The sequence below is a fragment of the Nothobranchius furzeri genome, chromosome 9 (genome assembly GCF_043380555.1).
Source record: "Nothobranchius furzeri strain GRZ-AD chromosome 9, NfurGRZ-RIMD1, whole genome shotgun sequence".
Taxonomy (NCBI): domain Eukaryota; kingdom Metazoa; phylum Chordata; class Actinopteri; order Cyprinodontiformes; family Nothobranchiidae; genus Nothobranchius; species Nothobranchius furzeri.
Genome location: NC_091749.1, coordinates 63,756,901 through 63,783,374, shown reverse-complemented (window position 1 = coordinate 63,783,374; position 26,474 = coordinate 63,756,901). Strand labels below are relative to the sequence as shown.

The 26,474-nt window shown below is 42.7% G+C and overlaps 1 protein-coding gene across 2 annotated transcripts in view; it reads left to right on the top strand.

The window, feature by feature from the left end:
- igdcc3 (immunoglobulin superfamily, DCC subclass, member 3) overlaps window positions 1-26,474 on the top strand; it is a 90,656-nt gene that overhangs the window by 28,339 nt on the left and 35,843 nt on the right. The gene's annotated exons all lie outside the window — the stretch shown is intronic.

Here is a 26,474-nt window from a genome sequence, read left to right as displayed (position 1 = left end):
CAGATGTGTGTTAATAGGGAAATAGCTGGCGAGCCATGTTTGCGCATGTGCCGTGAGCGGATCTGGTGCTGTTTGATTCTCGTGCGAGGGGAACATCGGCTCAGGTTGTATACTTAGTTTTTGCACAGGCATTTGTTTACTGTGAAGTAAAGTTGAAGTGCTGAAGTTTTGAAAACTCATTTTGAATAAAACTTGAAGAATAACTGGCAATTGCTTGCTCATTTTAAGAGGTCTTTCATATTTTATAACATGCTATTTGATATAATGGTTTACAAACACAAAATGGTAATTTATTAGAGTACTTGATTAATCGATAAAATATTCGATAGAGTACTCGGTTACAAAAATATTCGATAGCTGCAGCCCTAATTCCTACCAGAGACCACTACAAAGGTAATGATCTATCAAGTGTTTCACTCCTTTAAAATTTGTCATTAAATCATTTGTAAAATGTCCTTTTTCATTTGTTAAAAGCAAAACTACAGTTGATAGTAGGGACAGCAGTAACTCAGGAGGTAGAACAGGTTGTCCAGTAATCAGGAGGTTGCAGGTTCGATCCTGGCTTCGTCCAGAGAATGCTGCTGTTGTGTCCTTGGGCAAGACACTGCTCGTGGTAGTGGGATGAACCAGTGGCGCCTGTGTTTGGCAGCCTCGCCTCTGTCAGCGCGCCTCAGGGCAGCTGTGGCTACATCGTAGCTCATCACCACCAGCGTGTGAATGGATGAATGACCGATTGTGCTGTAAAGCGCCTTGGGCGGTTGCAGAACCCTAAGAAGGCGCTATACAAACACAGGAATATATCTAATACTTTTACTTAGTGAAATAAGAATCAGAATCAGAATAGGTTTATTGCCATTGTCAGTGAACAAACAATTCACAAACTAGGAACTTGCTTCGGTACTAATGTGCTACATATAACATGAATAATAAGATTAAAAATAGAATAAAAAATCTAGAATAAAACTTTCAGCTATAAAAAATGGCAGGTAATGGTAACATGGCTGATAACGTGACGTTGTGTCAAGTACAGAATAACTGGCAATTGATTAATCGATAAAATATTCGATAGTATTCGATATTCGATAGTATTCAAAATATTCGATTGACAAATAAGAACGTTGAACTTGACTTTACTCTAAAACTGCTGATTAATGCAAATTGGAACAGAAGGTGACTCAATTGCTAATTAAAGATCACGATTTCCAGTAATGCAAAAATAAAAAATACAGTCTTATTGTCCCGCATTATCAGTCAGATCTGTTGTCTTCACTGACTGACAGGAATTTCATTTTCCCTAAAAAAACACATTTCCTTTTCTCTTTCACTCTTCTTACAAAAAGGTTTTTTGTCATGAATAGAAAAAAAATCTCTATTTAGGCAAATCTGGAGCTTTTATTTGTTTTCTCAGACCCTGAAAAAGGGTCTTTTATTCATTATCTGATGGGGCAAATATATAGCTGCACAGTCTTTGTTTGTAGCGGCAAAAACAAAAGGCTTTCAGTCCTCGCCCTCCGTCATGTAACACAGAGTGGTAATGACAGGGCTCGCACTCGTCTTTCCTCTTTCTGCTGCGCCGTGGTTATTTTCTCTCATAATTTGGTGTGAGCTCGACTCCGTGGAGGAGGAGTGGTTGGAGTGGTGTGTGTGTGTGTGTGTGTGGGTTCAAAAAGAGTTGGGGGGTTTGCTGATGGTAAATTACAATGAATTCATTGGGATTAGGCAGTTTGGAGGTGAGTGGGGGGCTGGGTTTCCTGAGTGAGCAAAGGGCAGTGAAATCCCCAGTGAGGGAAGGACGGAGGGAGGAAAAGGCAGCAGAAATGAAGGACTAGAGAGAAAAGCCAAGATGTGTTTGAGACACCTTCCCAAAATGAGCCATACGTTAGCTGCTGTTGTTTTCACGGTGATTGTGTTTTGGTGCGTGATGCTGGCGCCATTTATAGCTTCGCTGAAATGATCTTCTGTTTACCCCCCATTTCCATTCTCTGCACACATTTTGCTGCGTCTGTTTGTGTGGATTTTTTGGCACGAGCATCTCCCACCTGTCTGTCTCGTTCTTCGCGAATGATGCCACAGAATGTCTGCTTCCAGTAACCGAGCTGATCTTCAAAGAATTCATCTGATTTGCTGCTTTAATCCTCTATTTGGGTCCAAATACACTGAGACCCATGCCTTCAGTCAACACGGAGCAGGTGGTTCAGCACAGCGGAGCCCATCAGTACACTTTCTCTGTCTTCAAAACAAACACCAGCCCCTCCTCCTTCGTGTTGTTGTCACCCCCTCCCTCCTCCACCAACGCGTCTCTGTTTGCCACACACGTGATGGCACCGTGTTGCCCAGGATTGTGATTAATGGCTGCAGTTCAACCTGAAAAATTCCCCTGAGTGGGTGCCAGTTGGCTTACACAGGGAAGAAACTCATTACCGCTGTCAGCTGAGCTGACCGAGCAGGGATGGGTGTGTGTGTGTGTGTGTGTGTGTCCGTCCGAATGCTTAAGGCAGACTAGAAGTGATGTTGTGTCGCAGGGCTGGCATCTAAAAACGTGGATAATTTCTCAGATCTGAATGAGCCACTCTCAGTCAGCAGCACAAGCATTCAGCTTAAAGCCTTTAATGTATGACCCATGCACAGCCTGTTGCTTCATCACCACGGTCATCCTCCTTTGCTGCACCTTATTTGGAACTAGTCCCTTTTTACTCCTCTTCTATACGTCTTCTGTTCACAGCTGCCCTCGTGTATTCCCTCTCACCTCCTGCCAGTTCGATACAGGAGATGGGAGGGAGATCCATTAAGTCTATGTTAATGTCATTTCCTATTAAACAGAAGAAAGACTCTGCACACACATTCATTTCATTTATGTATATGTGGAAGTAACTGTAAATTCAGAGGAAGGTGTTGAAATGAAGACTTTTTAGGGATACGCTAAGGCATGTGTTCAATAAAATGTGTTTGAAATAAGGAGGTGAGTGTCGGGCACACGTTGCTCCAGCGGTGGCTTTGCAGAAGAGATTCTTGTTTTGTTTTTAGCTTTCAATGTAATATTTGAACTTTAAATATTTGACAAACATATTTAGATAGAAGCAAATACTGAAACTTGCATGGACGCACTTTTCACTTTAGAAGTGGGGGGGGGGCACGGGGGGGGGGGGGGTATCTTTACAGTATGCTCTCATGGGAAACAGGCTTCAACACAAACGGTTGTTTTCTGCTTGGTCCTAGAGCTCAACCAGTGTCAATTTAATATAGCGTAATATTGTTTTTGGATGGTAAAAAGTGCAGGGGTCAAAACTTGACTTTGGAAAAAGTGGGGGGGACATGTCCCCCCCTGTCCGTCCCCCCCAAAATTACGTCCATGGAAACTTGTGTGCATCATCTACTTTCTGTTTGATTGCATTAAACTAAGAAGTTTTTCAAGCATGCTCTCATTTTGCTTTGTTAGCTGAGGCATGTGCATTCCCGCTCCTGCTGGAGACGAGGCTCATGTGGTTCAGGTGTTTAACACAACTCTGTCACCTGCTGATGTCAATATGTCGATACGAAGCAGCTCTGTGTATTTCTGCTTTTAAGTGCATTATTTGTTGGAAACGGGAAAATAAAAGTGACATTAGAGGCTGTTCGTGTGCTAAAACACGACTTTACGATCAGGCAAAAGCTGTGAGAGCACGCTAAAGAGTTCATGATGTGCCCTGATTTGATCTAAAAACAAAACCAGACAAAGTCCAGGTCAGCGAGAGCCCACCGCACATCTGTTTTCAAAATAAAATGTCAATTTAAAGAATTCTGTAACACTTAACGCAAAGTCCCTTAAAGGGACTTTACGGAGTTTTGAATTTTTATGCTCGCGATTGCCCCCTCAGGCCAAAAGCGTAACGGCAGCTTCAATAGTAGGCTCGTGCACGAGGCGCGCATGCTGTACGTGCACACTCCTTAATGAAGATAACAGCTGAGACAGTCCCTTGTGTGTGTGTGTGTGTGTGTGTGTGTGTGTGTGTGTGTGGCCCGGAAGACAGAGGACAGGAGAACGTGCAGCTAATTAATTAAATAATTTGGTTCTGTACCTTTCTCTTCAGCACAGCCGACAAAGGTTTATGATGGGTCAGTCCTCCTGCACGCTCAGATCATTCCCTTCCCTTGCTTGAAAAATTGTTCCAAAATGAAAGTTGAACCCACATCTTTTTTACCTGTGAATTCAATGCCGTTCGACGAGTCTCAAATAAAAAATTGGGCATCTTACTGTAAAAAAAATATACCATTAATGTAAAAATAAACTCTAAAATCTTATATTTGCATCTAGAATCGAACCCAGATCCTCTGCACAAAAGTCCATTGCCTTACAAGGCGAGCTAATCCACCAGTGGTGACTGTGGTATCTGTAACATTTATATCCTTGATGACGGCTGAAACAACGTTCACAGAACGGTTTGGAGGGCTATGCCTGAGCGTGAACTCGCATGAAGCAGCCTGCTCGACCCGAGCAACTCTCTTTTTCTGTGATTTTACAGAAAAACAGGCAATCACAGTAAAAATGCCAGGGCTCATTCTACAGGACCAGGGCGTTGCAGGAGAATGTATGAAGAAGAAATGTATTATTTCTCTACATGTTTTTGGCTGTCAAACTTCCACAATGCCCCTTTAAGGTTAGGGGGGGGCTGTGTGTTTAGGATTGCATAACAGTCATTAATACTTTATTTAATATTTTATTAATGCTTAATAACGAAGTAACATTGATAAAGGAACCCTTTTTGTAAAGTGTTACCAAGAATTGTTAAACAACAACTATTTGTGTATTTATTTTGAATTAGCTGGTCATGATCAGCTTCGGCACACACACCTGAATTATAAGATATTAATATTACCCCCCCCCCCCCCCCCCCCAACTACCTTGGAAACTTACCAGAAAAGAACCTTTTCTCTGTTTACTTAAACAAATCCACAGCATTGCAACAAAACTGCTGGGATACCGCTACTGTGCCACAAAAATCTACATGAATGAAGAAGACGTTTCTTAGCCTCACCAGAGCTTCTTCCAAAACGTGTTGCTACCATTTATTCATCTGACTCCCAGTGTTGTGTTCTAGGATCAAGTTGTGGCAACATGCTGCTCATTTCTGAAGTAGAAAAGCATATTTTTCAGTGGTTTCTCGGATGGCTTCCATGGCCGACACATGAACATATTATTGATTTACCTGTGGTTTGTGTCAGCCAATCAGACAACGTCAGTTAAATCTGTGTTGATAGATGCTGTTAAAGACAGGAGGGGAGACGGACCTCCCTGAAAATGCAGATTTATGGTAAATAGACAGCTGAAGGTGTCACTCTGGTGATGGATTTGTTTATGTCGGTTTCTGACAGTCTTGGATTCTTGGATTGTGGAAACGGGCGTGGACAGTGAGACAAATAAACACACGGCTGGAGCCCCGCCTCTGTGGTCCGCTGGACCTCCCTCTTCTTGAGTGTGTCTGCTGGTCAGGGTTTGTGTGTGGTTGGTGTTTTGCGATGAAGCCGTGAGATTTACACAGCCGTTTTGGTCATTTGGGTACCGCCATTCTCAGGGTGCCACGAGATGCAGTGGAGCGCACCGGCCGGGCCCGCCCTGTGCCATTTTAGGTTTCCCATGGGAGTGCCAGATGTGGGGTCATCCATCCACCCTGAGATCAGAGCGACCCCCTGTCAGATGGACAGTTGCCGCTGCATGGGCCACTCTGAGACAGAAACACATCAGGGTATCATTTGTCCTGGATCAGATTCTGTTTACGAACGACGCCGACGCGTGATGAAAACCCAGAGCTGAAAGAAAAAGCCTCATCTTCTCAGAGTGGCCTCCCTCCCAGCCCAACAGTTGTCCTCTAATGAGGGGGAAGTAATGAGCGTTAGACTGAGGATAATTGTGATGCCAAACGTCCGCTCAGGTTGTTTATTGAGCGCCGCTTCAGTCCGTGGGCCTCGCTGAGTTCTGCCCTCACAAAACACTGGGCGTAGACCGTCCAAAGAAGAATTTAATGGCATTTCCATTTGAATGTAAATGTTTTTTAACCTAAACGTTCTCAGTTATCCCAAATGAAAGCAGGAAAATGACGAGACGACGGTACGGCTTTGTTTTAAAGAGCAAAAAGACATAGTTCATGTGCTCAGTGATGGAGGAGGAGCCTCCTTCTGATTCAAACAGGCTGAAATATTGTTGATATTGATCAGAAATGTGGCTTCTGGGCAACAGAATATTGACACTGGGAAGGCATCGTTTGAGAACAATGAAGTGTGAATGCTCAGACTGTTTTAATCTTCACGATAAATAATTTTTATTATCACCGTTTTCAGACCGCGAACAATTATAAGGTGACAGGTGAGTTTATTTCTAAATTGCACTTTTAACACCAGTTTTCTGCTCTCTAAAATAAAAAAGGGATAAAAACTCATACAGTATTCAAAGCAATTACTCTCAGATTTCAGGCTCAAAAAGCAAATGTAAAGTTGCGCCCCAAAGAGAGAATTTCTGCTCTTTCATTACAAAATCATTTTTCTTTTATTTGCTTTTGTGTGAAAAGCTTCATTCCACTTGTCAGAAAATGTTCTATGTTATAATTTGACTGTAGCCAAACTGAGTGTTGAATGGTAACAAGTGAAATAAATAAAATCCCTGTCTCAGTGAAGTCCACCCAACCATTTTCATCTGGGGTCGGGTCACGGGGACAGCAGCCTAAGCAGAGGCCCCAACTTGCCCCTCCCCAGCCACTTGGGCCAGCTCCTCCAGGGGAATCCTAAGATGTTCCCTGGCCAGCTGACAGACAAAGTCCCTCCAGCATGTCCTGGGTCTTCCTTTGGTCTCCTCCCAAATGGACATGCCCAGAAAACCTCACTGGGTTCCAGGTGGCATCCTAACTGGATTCCCAAGCCATCTCAACTGGTTTCTCTCGATGTGGAGGAGCAGCAGATCTACTCTGAACCCCTCGGATGACTGTGCTTCTCACCCTAGCTCTAGGGGAGAACCCAGACATTTTTGCCTCTTGTATGTGCAAACTCATTCTTTAGGTCACCACCCAAAGCTCGTGACCATATGAGGTCATGGTTTTGAGTTGAAAAGGGTAGAATGCCTTGTCCAGGTCAGGGAGGAGGTCCTGCCTCAAGTGGAGGAGTTTTAGAATCTCAAGGTCTTGTTCACGGGTGAAGGAAAGATGGAGCGTGAGATAGTTAGGATTGGTGCTGCGTCTGCAGTGATGCGGGCGTTGTACCAGTCTATCGTGGTGAAGGGAGAGTGGAGCCAAAAGGCAAAGCTCTCATTCACCGTTCAATCTACGTTCCTACCCTCACCTATGGTCAATGAAGTCCGACTCTTGATATCTAAAGTGATGAAGGCTAAGGCCCTGTCCACACGTAGCCGGGGATCTGCCAAAACTTTTCTACGTTTTGGCCTGTCATCCACACGAAAACGGAGTTTTTTCACACGAAAACGGATCTTTTTAAAAACTCCGGCCAAAGTGAAGATCTGCGTTTTCTCCGTTTTGGGTGTCTGCGTGTGGACGGACAAAACCGGAGTTTTAAGGTCCGCAACGTCACTTTCCACGACAAAAAAATGCTGACATCACGTGTGCGACCTGTGTTTACACTAGCCGACAGCATGGATGCCCTCGGAGCTGCGCTCGCTTTATCAATTGTCCAAGCGCTTTTTGCTTGTTTGTGTTTGCAAGAGGAATTACTGCTCCTTGCGGACGACCACAGACGAAGGACGAGGTTAAGAACGGGGAAGTACTGCCGCCTACAGGTCTGGCATGTCCTTAACAACGTATTTATCCGGGTACGTGTGGACAGTTTTTTTTTAAATGAGGCGGTGTGGATGCAAGTTTTTGGAGGGGCGGATATTCGTTTAAAAAAAGGCCAGCTACGTGTGGACTAGGCCTAAATCACAGCCTGACCGCTTCAGAACCACAATGTGCTTCTGCATCTCCTCGTCTCTGGTTCTGCCGTTCCTACGCATGCATGATGTCCTTCTCAGCACTAGAAGGGCTGCATGAACCTTCTGGGTACCTGTAGTGAATAAACAGAAACTGCTCTTGCTGCGAAGCACCATCTGCAGCAACAGCTGTGTATACTCTACTGGCAGCTGGGTGTCAACACCTCCCTCACCAATTATGACAGAAAAAAATGACAACTGCCCCTGCTCATGTATGGAACTAAAAGGCCACTGGCCCTGGGTTAAATGCTGATCAACACCTGGAGGTCTCTTGTCTTCTTACTTGTAGTTTTATAGATGAGCAACGCATGCAGCTTAAAGCCTTATATCAACTACACCGAGAATGTGTTTGGATCATGTGGAAAACAAAAAATCTATAAAAGAAAAAAATACATCAACAGGTTATTTATGAGTGAAAATGTATTTCCTACAAGATATAAATGCTTTTATTTTGGGGGGAAAATGGAGAACAGCAGAAAACGAATCCAGCACCAAAACCCTGGACAGCTTAGACGTAACGTTATCGTTTTAACCTCACCATGCTTTCTCACACGGTATCAGTTTATCTATATTTATCATTTCCTGAAGTGATCAGGACGGGAAAAGTCTAACAACTTGATTTTGTGCTTGATAAAATACAAAGTGCTGGTGGAAAAGAAACCGCAAAACTCTAGATTTTACAAAGACTTGGCAACTTAGCCTTGAAGCTAACACTTAGGACCATCTCAGTACAAGAAGTAAACAAGATGATGTGTCAGTTAGTGTAAAAGCACGGTTTCTTCAGGAGTGGGGAACCCTGGTCCTCGATGGCCGGTATCCTGCACGTCTTTGCTCCAACACTTCTGATTCAGTGGTTGACCCACCTGTTCAGCAGCTCATCAGGCTCTACAGAAGCCCGTTAATCACCTGCTGATTGAAATCAGGTGTGATGATTCAGGGTTGAAACTAAAATATAATGGATAGCGGCCCTCGGTGGACTAGGGTTCCCCACTCCTGCTAAACATGTTAATATAAAGTCTGGCCTTGAACCATTGAAACAGCTCACTCATAGTGGCGGCATCTTCAGCTGTCCATCAAACTGTCTCTATATGCGACTGGACAACGCTAGGACCAATCAGAGCAACAAACGGCGGGACGTGATCATCCCTATGGAAGTCCGTCAACAGGGCAGTGCACCATACATCATCAAAGCAGATGAACAGGGTTGCCATGGCGTCCAACAACAACCTCAATAATCGTGAAATTTAACAAATCATCCAAAGCAATTTCAAACGAGCGCCTTTCGTTAGCCGAAGCCATCTTTGTTGCTGTTTTTCTCTATCACAGTTCTGATGTCATCACCTAATCCCACCCAACAAACGTTGAGCACTGTGACTGGTGAGCAGAGGTGGAAAGAGTACTAAAATATCCTACTTAAGTACAAGTAAAAGTACTTGCCTAAATTTTTACTCAAGTAAAAGTATAAAGTATCGTAAATAAAATGTACTCAAAGTAAAAGTTACTTGGTTCAAATGAAATCAAATCAAAGCTTTATTTATAAAGCACCTTCCGCAACCCTGTCAGGAAGCCCAAGGCGCTGAACATGGTACAGTACAAAGTTAAAGAAAGTGAATAAATCAGAAAATAAAAGCAATTCAAATTACAGATTACAAATTACAAAAAAGGTGAAACATTCTAGTAGAAGACAAATGTGTAAAACAAGGGGAAAAGTGAACCAATGAAAACTGTGAGATAAAATCAACATAAAAGAGGGCCAAATTCAAACATGTTCAGGAAACGCCAAGCGGAGGAGGTGGGTTTTTAGGCGACTCTTAAAGACTGCCAGAGATGGGGACAGCCTAACTGAGGGTGGCAACTGGTTCCATAGTGATGGTGCTAGTACTGAGAAAGCCCGGTCCCCGCGAGTACGACACCTAGAGCGAGGGACAACGAGCAGGCCTTGGTCAGAGGAGCGCAGAGCGCGTGATGGGGAGTGTGGTTGCATTTTTGTCAGCGTAAGGATGGCTACATCTAAGTAGTGCAAAATCACAATGCCAGTTCGCAGTTCACTCGTGCGTGCACACACACACACACACACACACACACACACACACACACACACACTGCAGCATGTTAGAATCATTTTAATGACTAATTTAACTACACTGAACTGCTTTTGTAATAATTTAATCTCTTATTCCGAAGTAAAATAAAGAAACAAGCTAAATCATCACATATCTGTGGCATCAAGGAGCATCTTCTGAGTTCAAACACAGGGATGGAGCACGATGTTTACACCTGAACAGTATCAGGATGTTTTAACTCACAGAGGCCTGCAGGTCTTCTGTTTTATGAGCAAAGCGCTGAGAATCCGCTTGTTATGAGAGCTAAACTTTATTTTGCCGCTGCCGTGCGGAGTGGTAGGGAAACACATTTCAAACACGGATCCGAGTCCGGCTACCGAACCGAGCGGAATTCTGATGATGTCACACCGGTGCGCGAAGGTGCGGGTTCCAATCCACAGGAGAGGAGGGAGAGAGGAGGTAAACAGCGAGTGGATCACAGGGAAATAACTGCGGTTAAAATGGTTGATTGTCCTCATTAGCAATATTTTTCATTTATTAAGTCTACAATTTATTTTTACTCAGTAACAGATATGATTTAAAATGTAGCTAATTACAATTCTTTTTAAAAACATAGTCAAGTAAACGTAAAAGTACAGATTTTCAAAACTACTTCAAAAGTATGAATACACAAAAAAGCTACTCAATTACAGTAACGTGAGTAAATGTAATTCGTTACGTTCCACCTCTGCTGGTAAGACTTATGGGCTCCACACACGGGAGGTGACATCGCCTCTCCTCCATTCATTTTCAATGAGACATGCGTGACAAAGCGATAATCGCGGGTCTCCCTCCTACCAAGCGAAACACGAAAAACATGCGTGTGAAATTCTGCGCTCGTGCACGTGTCGTGCACAGGCGACCCAGCGACGCGATCCCAGGAAGCTGAAACATTTTCTACTTTTCATCGCTGTCGCTCGATGAGGACCAATCAACGGAGGTTTTATTTACTGACCAATGAGCAGACAGGATGCTCCGTACATCTCCGAGCAAACATGAAGGAGTAGGATTTCACATAACTCTAGCAGCACCTTGTGAAGCATCATATCAGCCACTTTTTTAACTCTGAACTGCTTAAATAACCTCAATTCCCTCCAACCTGACTCAGCCAATAAAAGCAACGGAAGATTCGATTTCGCCATGGAACAGAACCTGTTGACGGTTTTGCCGCTGCGGGTCGCCTCCCATGTGTCAGGTAATAAAAACGACAGCAACGAATTTCGCTGATCGCGGTCGTTGGTCGCCTCCCCTGTATCGAGCCCATTAAACCTGCTCGGGCTAATGGTAGGCCTAGAGCAGGGGTGTCAAATATGCGGCCCGCGGGCCGGATGCGGCCCGCAAGCGGGTTAAATCCGGCCCGTGAGATGGTTGTGTAAACTTTATTTTCATACTTTACAATGTAGAGTGAAAATAAACTTATCATTGTGAGCAAGTTTTCTCTGTAATGAGTATAAATAAACCAAAGCTGCGCTCAAGGCTCTCACAAGAACTTGAATCACATCCTGAAGTTGGCTGCCACTCAGGATGTGACTTCTGATATTGATGTGCTAGTGAAAGCTAAAAGATGTTAAGTAAAATGAGTCAACTATACTTTAAGTGCTGCATGAAACTGATCTAGCCATGTGATCTGTAAGCTCTTTGAATCACTAAGGAATGTTTTTTTTATTTGTTGATTTTTTTTCTTTCAAATTTTCAAGGACACTTCAGGTGTTGTACTATTTTGGATACACTGTCCTCAGGCTCCAGCCTTGTTTTATATTGATTGTATTAAAACAAAGAAAACAATCTGAAGTTTTTTATCTATTTATCGGTCCGGCCCACTCGGGACTAGTTTTCCCTCAATGTGGCTCCTGAGCTAAAATGAGTTTGACACCCCTGGCCTAGAGGCTACAATGGGGCGTTGCTAGGATGACCTGCAGGTCAGTCTAGATTTCTAGGATAGCAGTTTCCACCTCCTGAAAGGAGACATTTTTAATTGGCCCGTTTGTAATAAAGGGAATTTACAGGCAGTTTGGCCTGTTTTCAAAATCCCTTCATAAAAAGTATCCAAACGCTTAAACTGTTGTTCTTAGTTTTAAAACAGAAACAGTTGTTGGCAGCAGGAAACAGTAGCACTGATTTCAGATCCTTTTTATGTTTTTGTCACCATTTTTTCTGTTATTTTAGCCCTTCTTTCTTTCGAACTCCCTGGTCCTCCTCACCCTCACCCTCCCCCTCGCCTCTTACGCTCCTCTTTCTCTCACACACGCCTCTAATCTTACAAAGCCGTGTCTGGGAATCATTTGAATAATCCCCTAATTTTCAGCATCTGTTGAGCTTTAATGGCTCTCTCTTTAATTAGGGTCTGCACGCTGAAGTGAGAGGAGGCCAAGTGTGGAGATCTGGGGCTTCTGTGTACGCTGGGAAGATAGGGAGAGTTGCTGTGGAGGGTGGAGCAAGGGTTGGAGGAACGAGGGGGTTCAGCGGAAGAGCCTGAAGGTGGTGCTGTAGTGGAGAGGAGTGGCAGCTCAGGGAAGAGGAGGAGACCTCGGCTTTGTCTGTGAGGTTGATTGGGGTGGGGGTGGGGGTGGGGGGGTTGGGGTGGGGTGGGGTGGGGTGGTCAATGTAAAAATACAAACTAGACATTGACAAATGCGTCCCCTCCATCATACTGTCTCCGTGTGATTATATCTGCTTACCTCACCATCTCAGAATAATGCTAACTGTGTTTACCCTGCATAATTATGCTGATTAAGTGTTTCTTCACCATGTGCCAGCCAGTGTACTAATGTTTATGACCGTAATGAGTAGGATGTGGATAAACCCATGCTTTATGCCGTCACAATATTATCTATTGATACATGGAAGAACTTCAAACAGGAAATTCATTTCATGAGGCTTTTTTTATGTAGTAGCTGCTGGTTCCACCCGTGCGTTGCCAACAACAGCCTTTGGCTGTTGGCAACATGTTGGAGACACTAAATTTCAGATATCTGCACATTTTCTAGTGCAATCTCATCGGTACATATGACGCTTTTAACGTGGTCAAGGGTCAACACAAATTATGGCATTTGCATTAAAGTCATTATGATCTTCTTGCTGCATTACGAATACAAAATTTAGCTCTAAAGCTGCAACAGCAAATTTGGAAAACAAAACGTTTTTTTCCATGCCTCTTAACAACATTCTAACACAGTAGAGCTATAAATATATTTTGGAGATTAAAAAAAATACAAAAACGTTTAAATAAAATGGTTCTTTGGCATTTGTCTGCAAACCTCCACCAATAAAACGCTTCAGACCAAAAGCAACTCTTGGAGCATCCAGTTGTCTGTCTAGCAGAACTGCCGCACTTCCCTGCATCCAGCATTCATTACGCACTTGTGTATTTGGCAACAGAACACCACTGGTGTGAGAGGTTCTCCGCCCAATCGTATCAGGGAAGGAGAAACAACCAGCTGCTACCACTTCAACTTGAGGTAGGGATGGGTACCGAATTCGGTACTTTTTAAGGTACCGACCGAATTCCACAGTACCAACCGAGCACCGATTCACTTCATTTGAAACGGTGCCTCGTTTCGGTACCCATCCTTCATAACGAGAACTTGCCAAGACAGCTGCGCATGCGCAAGAGCGTTTTGTTGTCGCTCGCTGCGAACCAGGTGTAAACAGAGCAGCATGGTAGAAAGAACGCACGCTAAGCTTGGGTCCACTTCACTAAATGTGATGGGTAACTGGGTGATGATGAAACCAGCGACAACGATCTAAGTGAGACATCCTCATCTTAATCTGCTCCGGTAGGTAAATATAATTAGCTTGATATGTTAGCTTCCGTTTCGCTAATGGTGCGTTCACTTTCTCCTCGGAACTCCGAATTCCCGACTAGAAGAACATGAACGCGCTCTAAAGTTTGGCTTCACTTTACTAAATGCGACGGGTGATTGGGTGAAGATGAAACCAGCGACAACGATCTAAGTGTGAGGCATCATCGTTTTAATCTTCTCCAGCAGCTAAATAAACTGTTTAAGATAACGTTAGCTTGGTATGTTAGCTTCCATTGCTACCATTGTTATCAGCTAATGGTGCATTCGCTTTCTCCTCGGAAATTCTAACTTCCCAGTAGGAAAATCAAATGAAAAAAGACGGCAAAAGGAATGAAGATACACAGTAAATTTAGTTCACAGTAAAGATGTTTGCTTCAGTTTAGTTATCATCTTATAAAACTACAAGGATGATGTTAAAATACAAACAGTTGAATGTTATTTGTCGTCATATTTATCAAATATTGTTATATATTGAGAAAAATATATATTTAATTATAAAAGAGAATTAAAATAATAAACACTCAAAAGTATCGAAAATTGGTACCGTTAAGTACCAGTATTGATTCGTAGGTACCGGGAATTAGTACCGGATCGATTCAAATGTCAAAGGTACCCATCCCTAACTTGACGACAAACTAGAGTCTGAAAACAGAAAAACAACAAAAGACACTTGGACCTAGAAAACAGCAGCTGTTTAGGACTATCTGGTTTCCTCCGGCATCGTGGCTTTCCAGTTCCTGCAGAAGCGTCTCAGGGAAGATACTATGGGTAAGTGCTCCATAACTGTGTTTATGTTCAAGAGGTGGCTTGTTCTGTAGATTCGTTATAACAACTTTAATTGGTTGAAAATGTTCACATTTCCAGCCACATGAAAGCAAGGCATTACGGCTCATGCAGAGGAAATGAGAACCGTCTTGTTCTTGGACATTTTGGAAACTCCCTTGTGAAGGTCATCTGTTTTTTACTTTTGACGTAAATCTTTTATTTATTTTTTTTTTATTTTTAACTTGAATTTGTAATCATCTTTCATTTGTTTTATGATCATTTTAGAATTTCATGACTTTGTTTTCTGTTTTTAATTTATTTCTGTTTCAAGATCATTATGATTCTATGACTTAATGATTTGTTTTGTTTTTATCTATATGAAGCACTTTGTGATGCTCTGTCTGTGATAAGTGCTACGTTAATTAAATTTACCTACTTACTATTTTATACAACAGGATGGCTTCACCAACAGAAATATGGATTGAGTTGACTAATCAATTTATTTTTTAAGTATCAGAATTGTTTTCCGTTAAAACAATTCCAAGAATTGTTCAAGAATTCAAAGGTTCCTCCAGGAAAATTGATTGGAATCTACATTTGTGTTTGATTCTCAAGAAAATGCCGTGATTGTCACTTAGCTGACACCAGATCGCTCTTGCATCACTGGAGCTGCACGTTGGGTTGCAAGTCTTTGGTGTAACTTTAACGTAAAACTTTTGATTGCATTATCATGCACCTGAGTTTTCATTTAAATACTTCTCATCAACGTTGATGCAAAGCCTCCTTGTGGCTTTGCTGCTCCATCCATTTCCCGCAGGCACACCTAATAGCAGCCATCAATCTTAATATATTTAACTTAGTGCTCACAAGCTCCATACTATTGATCAACTCAACAGCAGACAGTCACACCACCACGAAGCACGATGCAAACAGAGAGTTCCGTCTGTTCCGTAGCATCAGAATAAAAATCAAGCTCGGCTGGAAGGGTAATGAAGCAGGGGCTGGGAAATGATTTGAGAAGAATCAGTTTGATAGACGAAGTGGACGGAGAGCGCGTCATCTGTCAGCATTCATCAGATTTGTCAGCTCTGATGTGTCATTTGTGGAATCAAAATCCTCTTCTCCATGTTTTATTGCATTGTGTCATATGAGTCATTTTCTCAGCCTCTATTGTTATAGTTTGAGCCGTTATGGTCCGCTGCTTTGCTTTAGACTGGAATGATTCATCGGCTACTGTCTGGTCTTTTTTTTCCATGGTTACACACTCACATTGATGATCCCTTGACACCCAACCACACACTGTGATTTTCCTCGCCATAAAGCAATACAAAGAGTCAAGCATAAAGCTGGGCAGACAGAAATAACCATAAGGTTATGCCTTATAAATTTTATGACGAGTACATTGGCTTGGGTGCATTTACTATAAATGATCAGTCGGTTTGATTCATCTGAACATCTGCCACTTGGACTCAACGTGACAGATGTTCTGGTAAATTGATGCTTTAGCATGCACTGGCTCTGGCACAGGAAGGTGTCATGGTGACAAAGCATTAAAGGATCCAGATGACCCAATGAATTATAGACCGATATCTAACCTTCCATTTTCATCCAAAGTCCTGGAGAAAATGGTGGCCATCCAAGTATGTGAGCATTTAAACACTAATGCTCAGTTTGAGGAATTTCAGTCTGGTTTTAGAGAGTATCACAGCACTGAAACTGCATTAGTGAGACTTACAAATGATATTCTTATGGCCTCAGATAAGAATCTTGTGTCTGTTCTAGTCTTGTTAGATCTCAGTGCTGCCTTTGACACAGTTTATCACAATGTTCTTTTAGAAAGACTTGAACATGTTGTAGGGATCAAAGGAACAGCGCTAGGCTGGTTTAAATCCTACCAGTCTGACAGATTTCATTTTGTAAATGTGCATGACAAATCGTCTTCATACTCCAGGGTTACTTGTGGAGTACCACAGGGTTCAGTGCTTGGACCAATTCTTTTTAATATGAATATGCTCCCAATTGGTAAAATCATTAGACAGCATGGGATAAACTTCCACTGTTATGCTGACGATACTCAGTTATATTTATCCATTAACCCTGATGAACCTAATTGGTTGGGTAGATTACAGGCTTGTCTTGAGGACATAAAAAATTGGATGACTCTAAACTTTTTGCTTTTAAATCAAGACAAGACGGAAGTTCTCATCTTTGGACCAGAAAACCAGAAAAGGAAATTGCTTAGCCAATCACCTGACCTGAATGGCATTACATTAATCTCCGAGAACAAAGTAAGGAACCTTGGTGTTATCTTTGACCAGGACATGTCATTCAAATCCCAGGTTAAACAGGTTTGTAGGATTTCCTTTTTCCACCTTCGGAATATTGCTAAGATTAGAAGCATCCTTTCCAGGAGTGATGCTGAAAAACTAGTTCATGCATTTATTACATCAAGACTGGATTACTGTAATTCATTACTCTCAGGAAGTCCACAGAATGTAGTTAAAAGTCTTCAGCTTGTCCAAAATGCTGCAGCTAGAGTTCTGATGAGAATTAAAAAGAGAGATCATATCTCTCCTGTCTTAGCTTCCCTACATTGGCTACCTGTTAAATTCAGAATAGATTTTAAGATCCTTCTTCTCACATATAAAGCTCTTAATAATCAAGCTCCATCATACATCAGTGACATGATTGTTCCATACGTTCCTAACCGAGCACTTGGGTCTCAGACTGCAGGTTTACTGGTGGTTCCCAGAATGTCTAAACTTAGGATGGGAGGCAGATCTTTTAGTTATCAGGCTCCTCTCCTGTGGAACCAGCTCCCAGCTTTAGTCCGTGAGGCAGACACCTTGTCTACTTTTAAGAATAGGCTTAAAACATTTTTATTTGATACGGCCTATGGTTAAAATCTGATGTTAGCCTTAATCTGGACAAGTGGGGGAGTAGAAGGAGGTGGAGTGTACAGTCGGTAAAGACGGCTCTCCCTTGCCCTGCCTCCAACATGCCACCATCTAAATAGGATAGATTATCCTGAGTTATCTCTGTAGTTATGCTGCTATAGGCTTAGACTGCTGGAGGACACACTGACCACTTTCCACACTCATTTGCTTTCTTCTACAGTCTGCTCTTTAACTGTACTATTTTCTGCAATTTCAGCTGTTAACTTTGTTTTCTCTTTAAGTGTTTTTCTCCCCAGAAGAAGCTACAATGATGTTCTGCTGAGCTGTGGTGGCCTCATGGAGGGGGCTATAGTCTAGCACATTGCTGCTAACCACTTAAACATTCTCCCTCTCCAGATAATAAGTTTTTGCTTTGCTTGACGTTGGACGTGTTACTGCTAGTTTATCCGTTTAATTATAGATCCACTAGGATAAATGCAATAAAGTTGATCTCACCAAATAGAATATTTACTAAGACATCACAATATAACTATAGACACATTACTTTGTCGTGTGTGTGTGTGTGTGTGTGTGTGTGTGTGTGTGCGTGCGTGCGTGTGTGCGTGCGTGCGTGTGTGCGTGCGTGTGTGTGTGTGTGTGTGTGTGTGTGTGTGTGTGTGTGTGTGTGTGTGTGCCTGCTCTGTCTTCTCGATCCCCAGTGAGTCATGGAGGATGGCTGCTTATACTGAGCCAGGATTCTCTGGAGGTTTCTTCCTGTTAAAAGGGAGTTTTCCTCTCCACTGTCGCTTTATGCTTGCTTAGTATGAGGATTGCTGTAAAGTCACTGACACTAGTCAGTGACTTGAAGCAATTTGCTGGGTTCCTTATAGAAGAAACATTATTTCTGATTGGCTTAATGAACTGACCTAAATTGGAATGTTTATATGTGAAGTGCCTTGAGACTACTCTTGTCGTGATTTGGCGCTACATAAATAAAATTGAACTGAATTGAATGAGTGTGTGTCAGAGGAAGACAGCCCACACGTGTGGAGCCCATCCTTTCGTAGGTGATAAGCATCACGCACCACAAACCAACAGATGGATCACAGCCGTGCTCATGCAGGGTTGGGTTTGAGTGTGCGCACGTATGTATGTCTGTGTGGGAGGGCTTGATGGGGCAGGGAGCCAATAAAATATCACATCTGCATTAAAATGCCATATTGAGGGTCCCAGCACAGGCCTTGCTATTTCAAGGATGCCTATTTAAAGCGTGTTGACGTGCAGGCTCTCCATAATGGCATTGCCTTCGTTATTTATGGTCCTCATCTCTGTTTCACTGGTTTATCAAGGTAGGGTGGGTGTGGCAGTCATCACTGCTGCTTAATGATGTCACAAGCTTGAGAAGACTCATGGGAGAGGGGTGAGGAGTGGGGCAAATGCATGCTGGGGGCTAAGGAAAAGAGAAGGCAGTGGCATTACAACACGACTCTGTGGAGGTTTTCAGCATGGCTGAAATTTTCACTGGAGCTCCAGGATGTATAGCTTTCTACTTGCATCATTACCGGTGTCATACCAGTGAATCACCCCCTCCACAGGAAAGGAAAACGTTCAGAGTGCTGGAAAATACACGGAACAGCTGATCTGATCGGTCACTGCGGCAGGTGTCAGATAAGAATGAAGGTTTTCGATCAACGACTGTTGGTGTGTGTTTGAATCCGAGCAATAAAGAAATGGATCATTACTTTGGGTCATTAGTCAAAAAAAGCAATCCACAGCGGAGTCATTTAAATAATCATCATTTAATCTACATTTCTTCATTATGTATTCGCTCACGTAATAAAAGCTTGTAAGTCCACCAGCATTAGGGCGGTTGTACATGTGAAGGATGGGTAAATTATTTTGCAATTATGGTCTTTCAGCCTGCAAGCCTGATAATATTCATTAATACCACATGCACATTTGCATTTACGACTCGAGCTTTTTGTCTGTTCTCACACTTCGAGGATGAGCAGGTGAAATTTCAGTCACTAAGGCTGATTTTCATGCTAATTTCTGCTCAATTGTGACTCCGTTCGAGACTTCTTGGCGGTTTATTGTGAAACGCTCAGCGGGACAGTCTCTCTCACTTTTGACAAGATCTGATTTACAGTGCGGCTACTTGTTGAAATCACCATGCTTTCACATTTCCTGTCTGTGACCCTTCCGCATATTATTCTCTCAGTCATGCTTTCTTTTGTCAGTGTCACCAAGAAAGTGCCGAACATATGTTGAAGGAGCCGTCTCCTCCCCGCGCGCCTGTGTATGGGATTCCTTTTCCAACGCAACCCATCCATTCTCTCCTCTGTAGCAGCAATTAGACCTGCTTCATTTAGGCCAGCGGCCTCACGCTGGTAGTGGACACCCTTTAATCGTGTGTGGGTGTCTGTCAACACTGAGCAAAAGGAGAGTGGAAAACAATGGCAGAACAGGTCTGGTGGGGCCGGGCGTGGGGATGAGCGAGAGCCTCTCATTGCCTCATGCTCGTCCGTCTTTCTTAAAGTATCCAGGGGGGGTCTATGTGTTTGTGTATTCCTGTCAAAGCAGCTATTTTGCATCTGTTTCCGTATCTACTGTAGCTAGGTTGTAAAAAGACTGACTGCCCCCTTCAACAATAAAACACTTAAACACAACACACGGTGAAAGGCTGTGTTCCTGTTACAGCTGGTGCAGACAGTTAACAAGTTCCACTGCTGTATGCATTTATCTGTGTATGTTTCCCCATTGTGATTTGGACAATTGCGCCTGATTTTGCAAAGGGGCTCTTATAGAACTCATGTTTTATGCATGAGGGGCCAAGGGTGGGGCCCAATTGGGGGTTGCGCCAGGAGGCACGCCAGAGCCAAATCAGTGGACACCTTGAGTAGTTGGCTAAGATGGGGTTTTGCACACGGCCTCTTTGTCTTGTGCTATTAGCCTTCAAGTGGCTAGTGTTTGTGATGTGCATGTGCCTGAATGTACAGCTCGATACAAAGGTGTGTATGTTTGGGAGTCTGTCTCCCACTTTTTTGGTGTTTTGAGTTTATTCATGTTTGTGTTTTATGGTGTTTGGGGTCAGACCTACAAGCCATGGATGAGCTGGTCTTGGCAAAGTCTTCAAGCTCATATTATGAACACAATAGGTTTCATTTTACACGTGATGAAGCTTGATAACCTGATCATGATTTGCACAAAACCTGCTTGGCAAGGATGTGGTGGTTTATCATTGTGGTTGCAGGATATTGGTGTCCTGGGTGCCTCGTGATGGTAAGGTGTGACGTTGTTGGTGAAAATTGGAATCTGTACTGGCCGCATTGGTCTTATGCTTAGCCTACAGCCCCAGTATTTTAGGATGGTGTGATTTTCAGTGTGGCGACCTCCTCACATAGCATTAAGCTGCTTTTAGAAAACAATGGCGCATATGTGTTGCAACGCTGAGCCGGCATCTGAGAGCTTTAGGTTGTTTATAAATGCTCAGACCGTGGCAGTAGTGTGGTACAATCGTGTCCTTTTTACAACAGATTATGCAATGATGGTATAAAGGGTATATGGAGGCATCTCTGTGCTGCCGCAGACTCTGTTTAACTTGGACATAACTTGGTTTTTATTGCGATCAAAGCCACACTCATTGCATTTTTTCACAAGCTGCTCTTAAAGGTGTCTGTCCCCCACTGTCCCGGTGAATGGCCAGGTGATCTGAGCAGAGAGAGCTCCTGGAGCTCTGCATTGCTCCTGTTCATCATCTCAGCTGATTCTGTTCAAAAAGTGTAACTTCATGCCCATGCTTACTTTCATTTTTAATATAGTTGCAGGCCGGAGCCTGGCAGTAACTCCCCACATGATCATTGCACCACACTCCGTTGTGCCAAGTCCTAATATGCATACACAAGTCCGGCAATAATACTACCAAGCATACCGGCATGAATGCTGCAAAGTTCCTGCATCACCATGCCGCCATGATGCGTTCATAAGGCACACTGTGGCGACAGTATTACTCTGATTTGACCCATCGACATATAAATATTAGACAATGGGTTTCCATAGGCTCCAATAACACGTTTTTGAGGAGAAATGGGAGGTGGCCACCACTGCCATTTTGACCGTGTCACAGGTTCCGTCAAGCCCAGACAATTCCGCAAAAGGAAAGAGAGGTGGAGCTGAGGGTGGGGCTGTAAGGCTGGGATCAACTGACGACACCCGGTCGAACTAGCTGCAAGCTAACCTGAAGCTAACCCAAAGCTAACGCGAAGGTGGGAGCTAAGCTAACGGAGGTAGCAACCTAGCTACAACCGGAGTTAACTGTGCACAACACCAGAGCTTCTGAGTCAGAGACACAGGGAGGGGAGAGCGGGTGGAAAACATCGATCTCCCGAGAGCTCCACAAGCCGATAGTCGGAACCCAGCTCCACCAACATGTTATATTTCAACCCATTTTCTAAAGTGCAGCATTATGTTAAATGCACTGGGTTTTACCCTATTACATTTAAATTTCATGGTTAAACAGTACATGTTAAATCTAAGCTCAGCTCGGCAGTGACCTAAAATACATAAATATAATTTTACTTACCGAAAAAAAATGTATTAAAAAAAACAAGTGAACTTGGTCTTTAAGGATCCTTTTGGGAACATGCTGCTGATGTGTGCTGCATGGTAAGTGTGCAGGAGAAGATGTTGGGGATGCAGAAAATACCAGCAAACATTAGTGTGTAGTGGTGTCATGATTACCTTCCCTACTGATGAAGGATTTCCAGCTTTACCACAGTCCAGCCTTGACCTTACAGATGGTGAAGAGTGGATTTTAGTTTGGGTTATTCATTTATATTCTTGTATTTAATAGCTACCACATGACCGCTTCTCAGTTTTTCCTGCTTCTAGCTCCTTACTCACCCGTCTTCCCATCCAGGTTTTAAAAAAGCCTCGTTTGATCAGGAAGCTGCCCCCGACGTGTTGGGGCCTTCCATAACTCACCATCCACTAAATGTGACACTCTGCCTGGGCAACTTCAGATTGACCTCCTTGTTCTCTCTACTGTGGTCCGAGCGATTTCTTCCCGGTTCTCTGCGTCTAACCATTCTTCACCGGCACCTTCAGGGCTCAGCTGTAACGCAGCTCTCTGCGAGTTCCCGCCTCAGGCACAGTTTTACAGCAGAAACTGCCGCTGATTGCTTCTGTCAGTACTCTGTCTAGAAAACATCTCTCACATGAAGCTTCATCATAACGTCTGACAAGTTTGCTATGATTTTTACGTGTTTTGATAGCAGTTCATTGTGGTTTATAGAAATAAAAGTTACACATATAAATGATAGATCATAACGTATTGCTGATGTTTGCTGTCAGCTGTGCTTCATAGTAATTATTTATAGGTAGAAGATTGAGACCGCAGCCGAGCCCTGGAGAGAGACAGTCATCACCTTAAAGAAATGCACAGCCATAAAGGTGAAAGATCGAGAACCGGAATAATTAAGGGCAAGAGAAAACTGACTGGCGGTCTGAAGTTATCTTGAGACAAATACTTTAGCGGCGGCTTCTCTTAGAGAAACCAGGCAGTAACAGTTATCACTGAAAGCCACCTGAATACAAAGAAGTATGGCAGAGCTTCAGGGTATTAGATGTTTCACTTCAAAAAGTAGCGCCAGCCTGCTCTCAGAAACAAAGACTTTACCTATTTTTGATAAGAGTTTTAGATCATAGATCCTGTTGTTCAGGACCTCCTACCGGGCACCTCCCCTTTCTTTAACCTCCATCGCTCTGGATTTGTAGCATTTGTCACTTCTTGTTTTTTCCTGTAGTTTGTGCTTTTTTCTCTCCTGCTCTGAGCATCCCTGCTGTCATGCAGGCTTTTTTTTATACGTATAAACTACATTCACTTTATTTTTAGTCTAAAACATTCTCAGGAAATATATTTCTTTATTAAATACATTGTACTACATATAATGTTTTAATATGTAGAATATGTTTTAAAATCCTTTAAGAATTTGCATGCACACACACACACACACCCACACACACACCCACACACACACACACACACACACACACACACACACACACACACACACGCACTGACTAAAACACAATACTATAGTTTAATTGAATTTTCATGGGTAAATACCAACTCCATTCTACTTTTAAAGGTGCAGTGTGTAAGGATGCCTGACACCCTGTGGTCAAATGTGGTTACTGCAGTCATTTATATACAGTGATCCCTCGTTTATCGCGGTAGATGCGTTCCAGACCTGGCCGCGATAGGTGAAAATCCGCGAAGTAGGGACACCATATTTACAGTATTTATTTAACAGGTACGTATTCAGTATTCAGACTTTTAAAACCCTCCCTTTACATAGTACTGTATTTTTACTTGGTTTTTTTTATAGTTTTATTACAAAAAGTGCATTTTATGATGAAATTGATGAAAAAAAAACAGGAATTTCTTGATATCTCACATAGAAAAATACCGCGAATCGGCGAATTTCCCTTGAATAAGGCTCCAAAGAAAAAATCAGCGAAGTCGTGAATCTGCGATAAACGAACCGCGAAGTAGCGAGGGATCACAGTAAATAAAAGGTGACTTTCTCATTCCCGTTCTGTGAGTTTCTTGGCTATTGCCATTTATGGATCAGCACCAGAATATGACAAGCAAAGCTGTCATATACAGTAAGTTGGTAGGTGAATAAACACATTGTCATAGCTCGTGCTAGCAAAATTGGGTGTTTTATGGTAGGGAGCACTTACTACACGTATAGTTTGTCTCCAGTGTTGTTGGTTGCCATCTTGCTGTTAGCTTGTTGTTAAAGTTCTGAGTGCAAAGCTTGCAGGCTCAGAGTGTAAACAAAAATGACGTCCCTCTTCGACCCGTTTGAAAAGAGAAAAACTGGCAACCCCCAGCTAGCTGGGAATGAAATGCTACGCATGGTCGAGACATTCGACTAGTTAGTGATTATTTCATTCTAAGATTCTTACATGTTGCTCCTTTAAATTTATTTCTTATGCGTTCACGTTTCATCTCTCCACTCCCACGTTTTCCTGGCCCTTTAGAGGCAGACGGCCGCCCACCCGGTGTCTGGTTCATCCTCTTTAAAAGAAGTTGTTTTTTTCTTCTCACTGTTGCAAAGCCTTACACAAAAGGGAGTTGTTGTGTTTCTCTACAGTATACCAAGGTCCCGACCCGTCAATCTAAAGTGCCCCAAGATGACTTGTCCTATAATTTGCAGCTATTTAAATCAAATTGAATTGAACTGATTTTCATTAGTGCTCCATCCATCCATCCGTCCAGAGCTCTAAAGTCAAGTCGTGTTGGAGAATGCCGCTCTTCTCATTAGGCTGTGAGGTAGAATAATCACGTTGTTAGACTTTGATACAGGGCTGCAGCCAAGCTGCTCTAAAGTGTTACCACTTTGAATGAAGCATCTTTTCATGCTCTCTTTCATCAGTTTGCTCTCTAAATTAATACAAATACATCAAATTAAACTAAGTTATGTTGTTTGTTAGTTTATGCTAATTAATTAAAACGCATCAAACTGTATTGCAGCTATGTTTGCTGCAAAATAAATATATTTATTTTTAATTTAAAAAGCAGCAGCTCATTAGTGAAAGGACAGGCCAGTCGTGCCTCAGGTTTCACAAGCAGCCATTTTTAAATAAGCATGCTTATTGCTGGTTCCTCCTGCAGCCACTAAATTAATGTAGGATACATGTTGGAGCAAGGGGTTATAAAATAATAAGGGTTTTGGAGCCTTGTGTTACAATACAGTAACTATGTTAAGATAAGTCGTCCTTCGGCCAAGTTAATTATGGCTGACATTTAAAAGAGGGCACTCCTGCTGAAGCAGGTGGAGGAAGCGAGAGAGGAGTGCCTTTTTTTAATTGAGTTTGTTGCTGGCGCCGCCCTTGATTATGCTTTCGTTCTGCAGGGAGCAGATATGTGAAGTGCAGCCGAATGAGGCTTTCTGTGGAGATATTAATACTGGGTTTGTTATACCCTACTCCATCCATATCTACACTATCGTTCCCTTTATTAGCATGTGATTTAGAGAGAAAAAAACGAAGCAAAGCTGACCTACATACTGAACCTGGCAGGAAATCCATATGTCTGATCGTGTGCTTCGTGTAGAGATCTCAGTCTGCAACATAAGTCTTTGGTGTCACGTCCTATGCTCCTCAGCAGCATGGATGTTTGAAGCGTCTTTGAAAGGACACGTTTGGGTGTTTGTACTTTCCTTTGCTGTTTTTCTTTTTCTACTGTTCAATATTCAGTAATTAACCAAACTAAAGAACTAAAAGGTCTGAACTGCTTCTGTGTCCACATGTAACCTCAGACCGGTCCCATAATGTGGAGATCAGGACTCTGTGGGGACCACACCATCTGTTGCAAGACTCCATATTCATTTCTGTGATCGGCCAGCCTTCTTCCTCTAGACCAGGGGTGTCATACTCATTTTAGCTCAGGGGCCACATTGAGGGAAATCTAGTCCCAAGTGGGCCGGACCGGTAAATAAATTTAAAAAAACTTCAGATTGTTTTCTTTGTTTTAATACAATCAATATGAAACAAGGCTGGAGCCTGAGGACAGTGTAGTACAAGTACAACACCTGAAGTGTACTTGAAAACTTGAAAAAAATAAATAATCAATAAATAAAAAAAACATTCCTTAGTGATTCAAAGAGCTTACAGATCACATGGCAAGATCTGTTCCATGCAGCACTTAAAGTATATTTGACTCATTTTACTTAACATCTTTTAGCACATCAATATCAGAAGTCACATCCTGAGTGGCGTCCAACTTCAGGATGGAATTCAAGTTCTTGTGTGAGCCTTGAGTGCAGCTTTGTTTTATTTATACTCATTACAGAGAAAACTTGCTCACACTGATAAGTTTATTTTCACTCTACATTGTAAAGTATGAAAATAAAGTTTTCACAACCATCTCACGGGCCGGATTTAACCTGCTTGTGGGCCGCATCCGGCCCGCGGG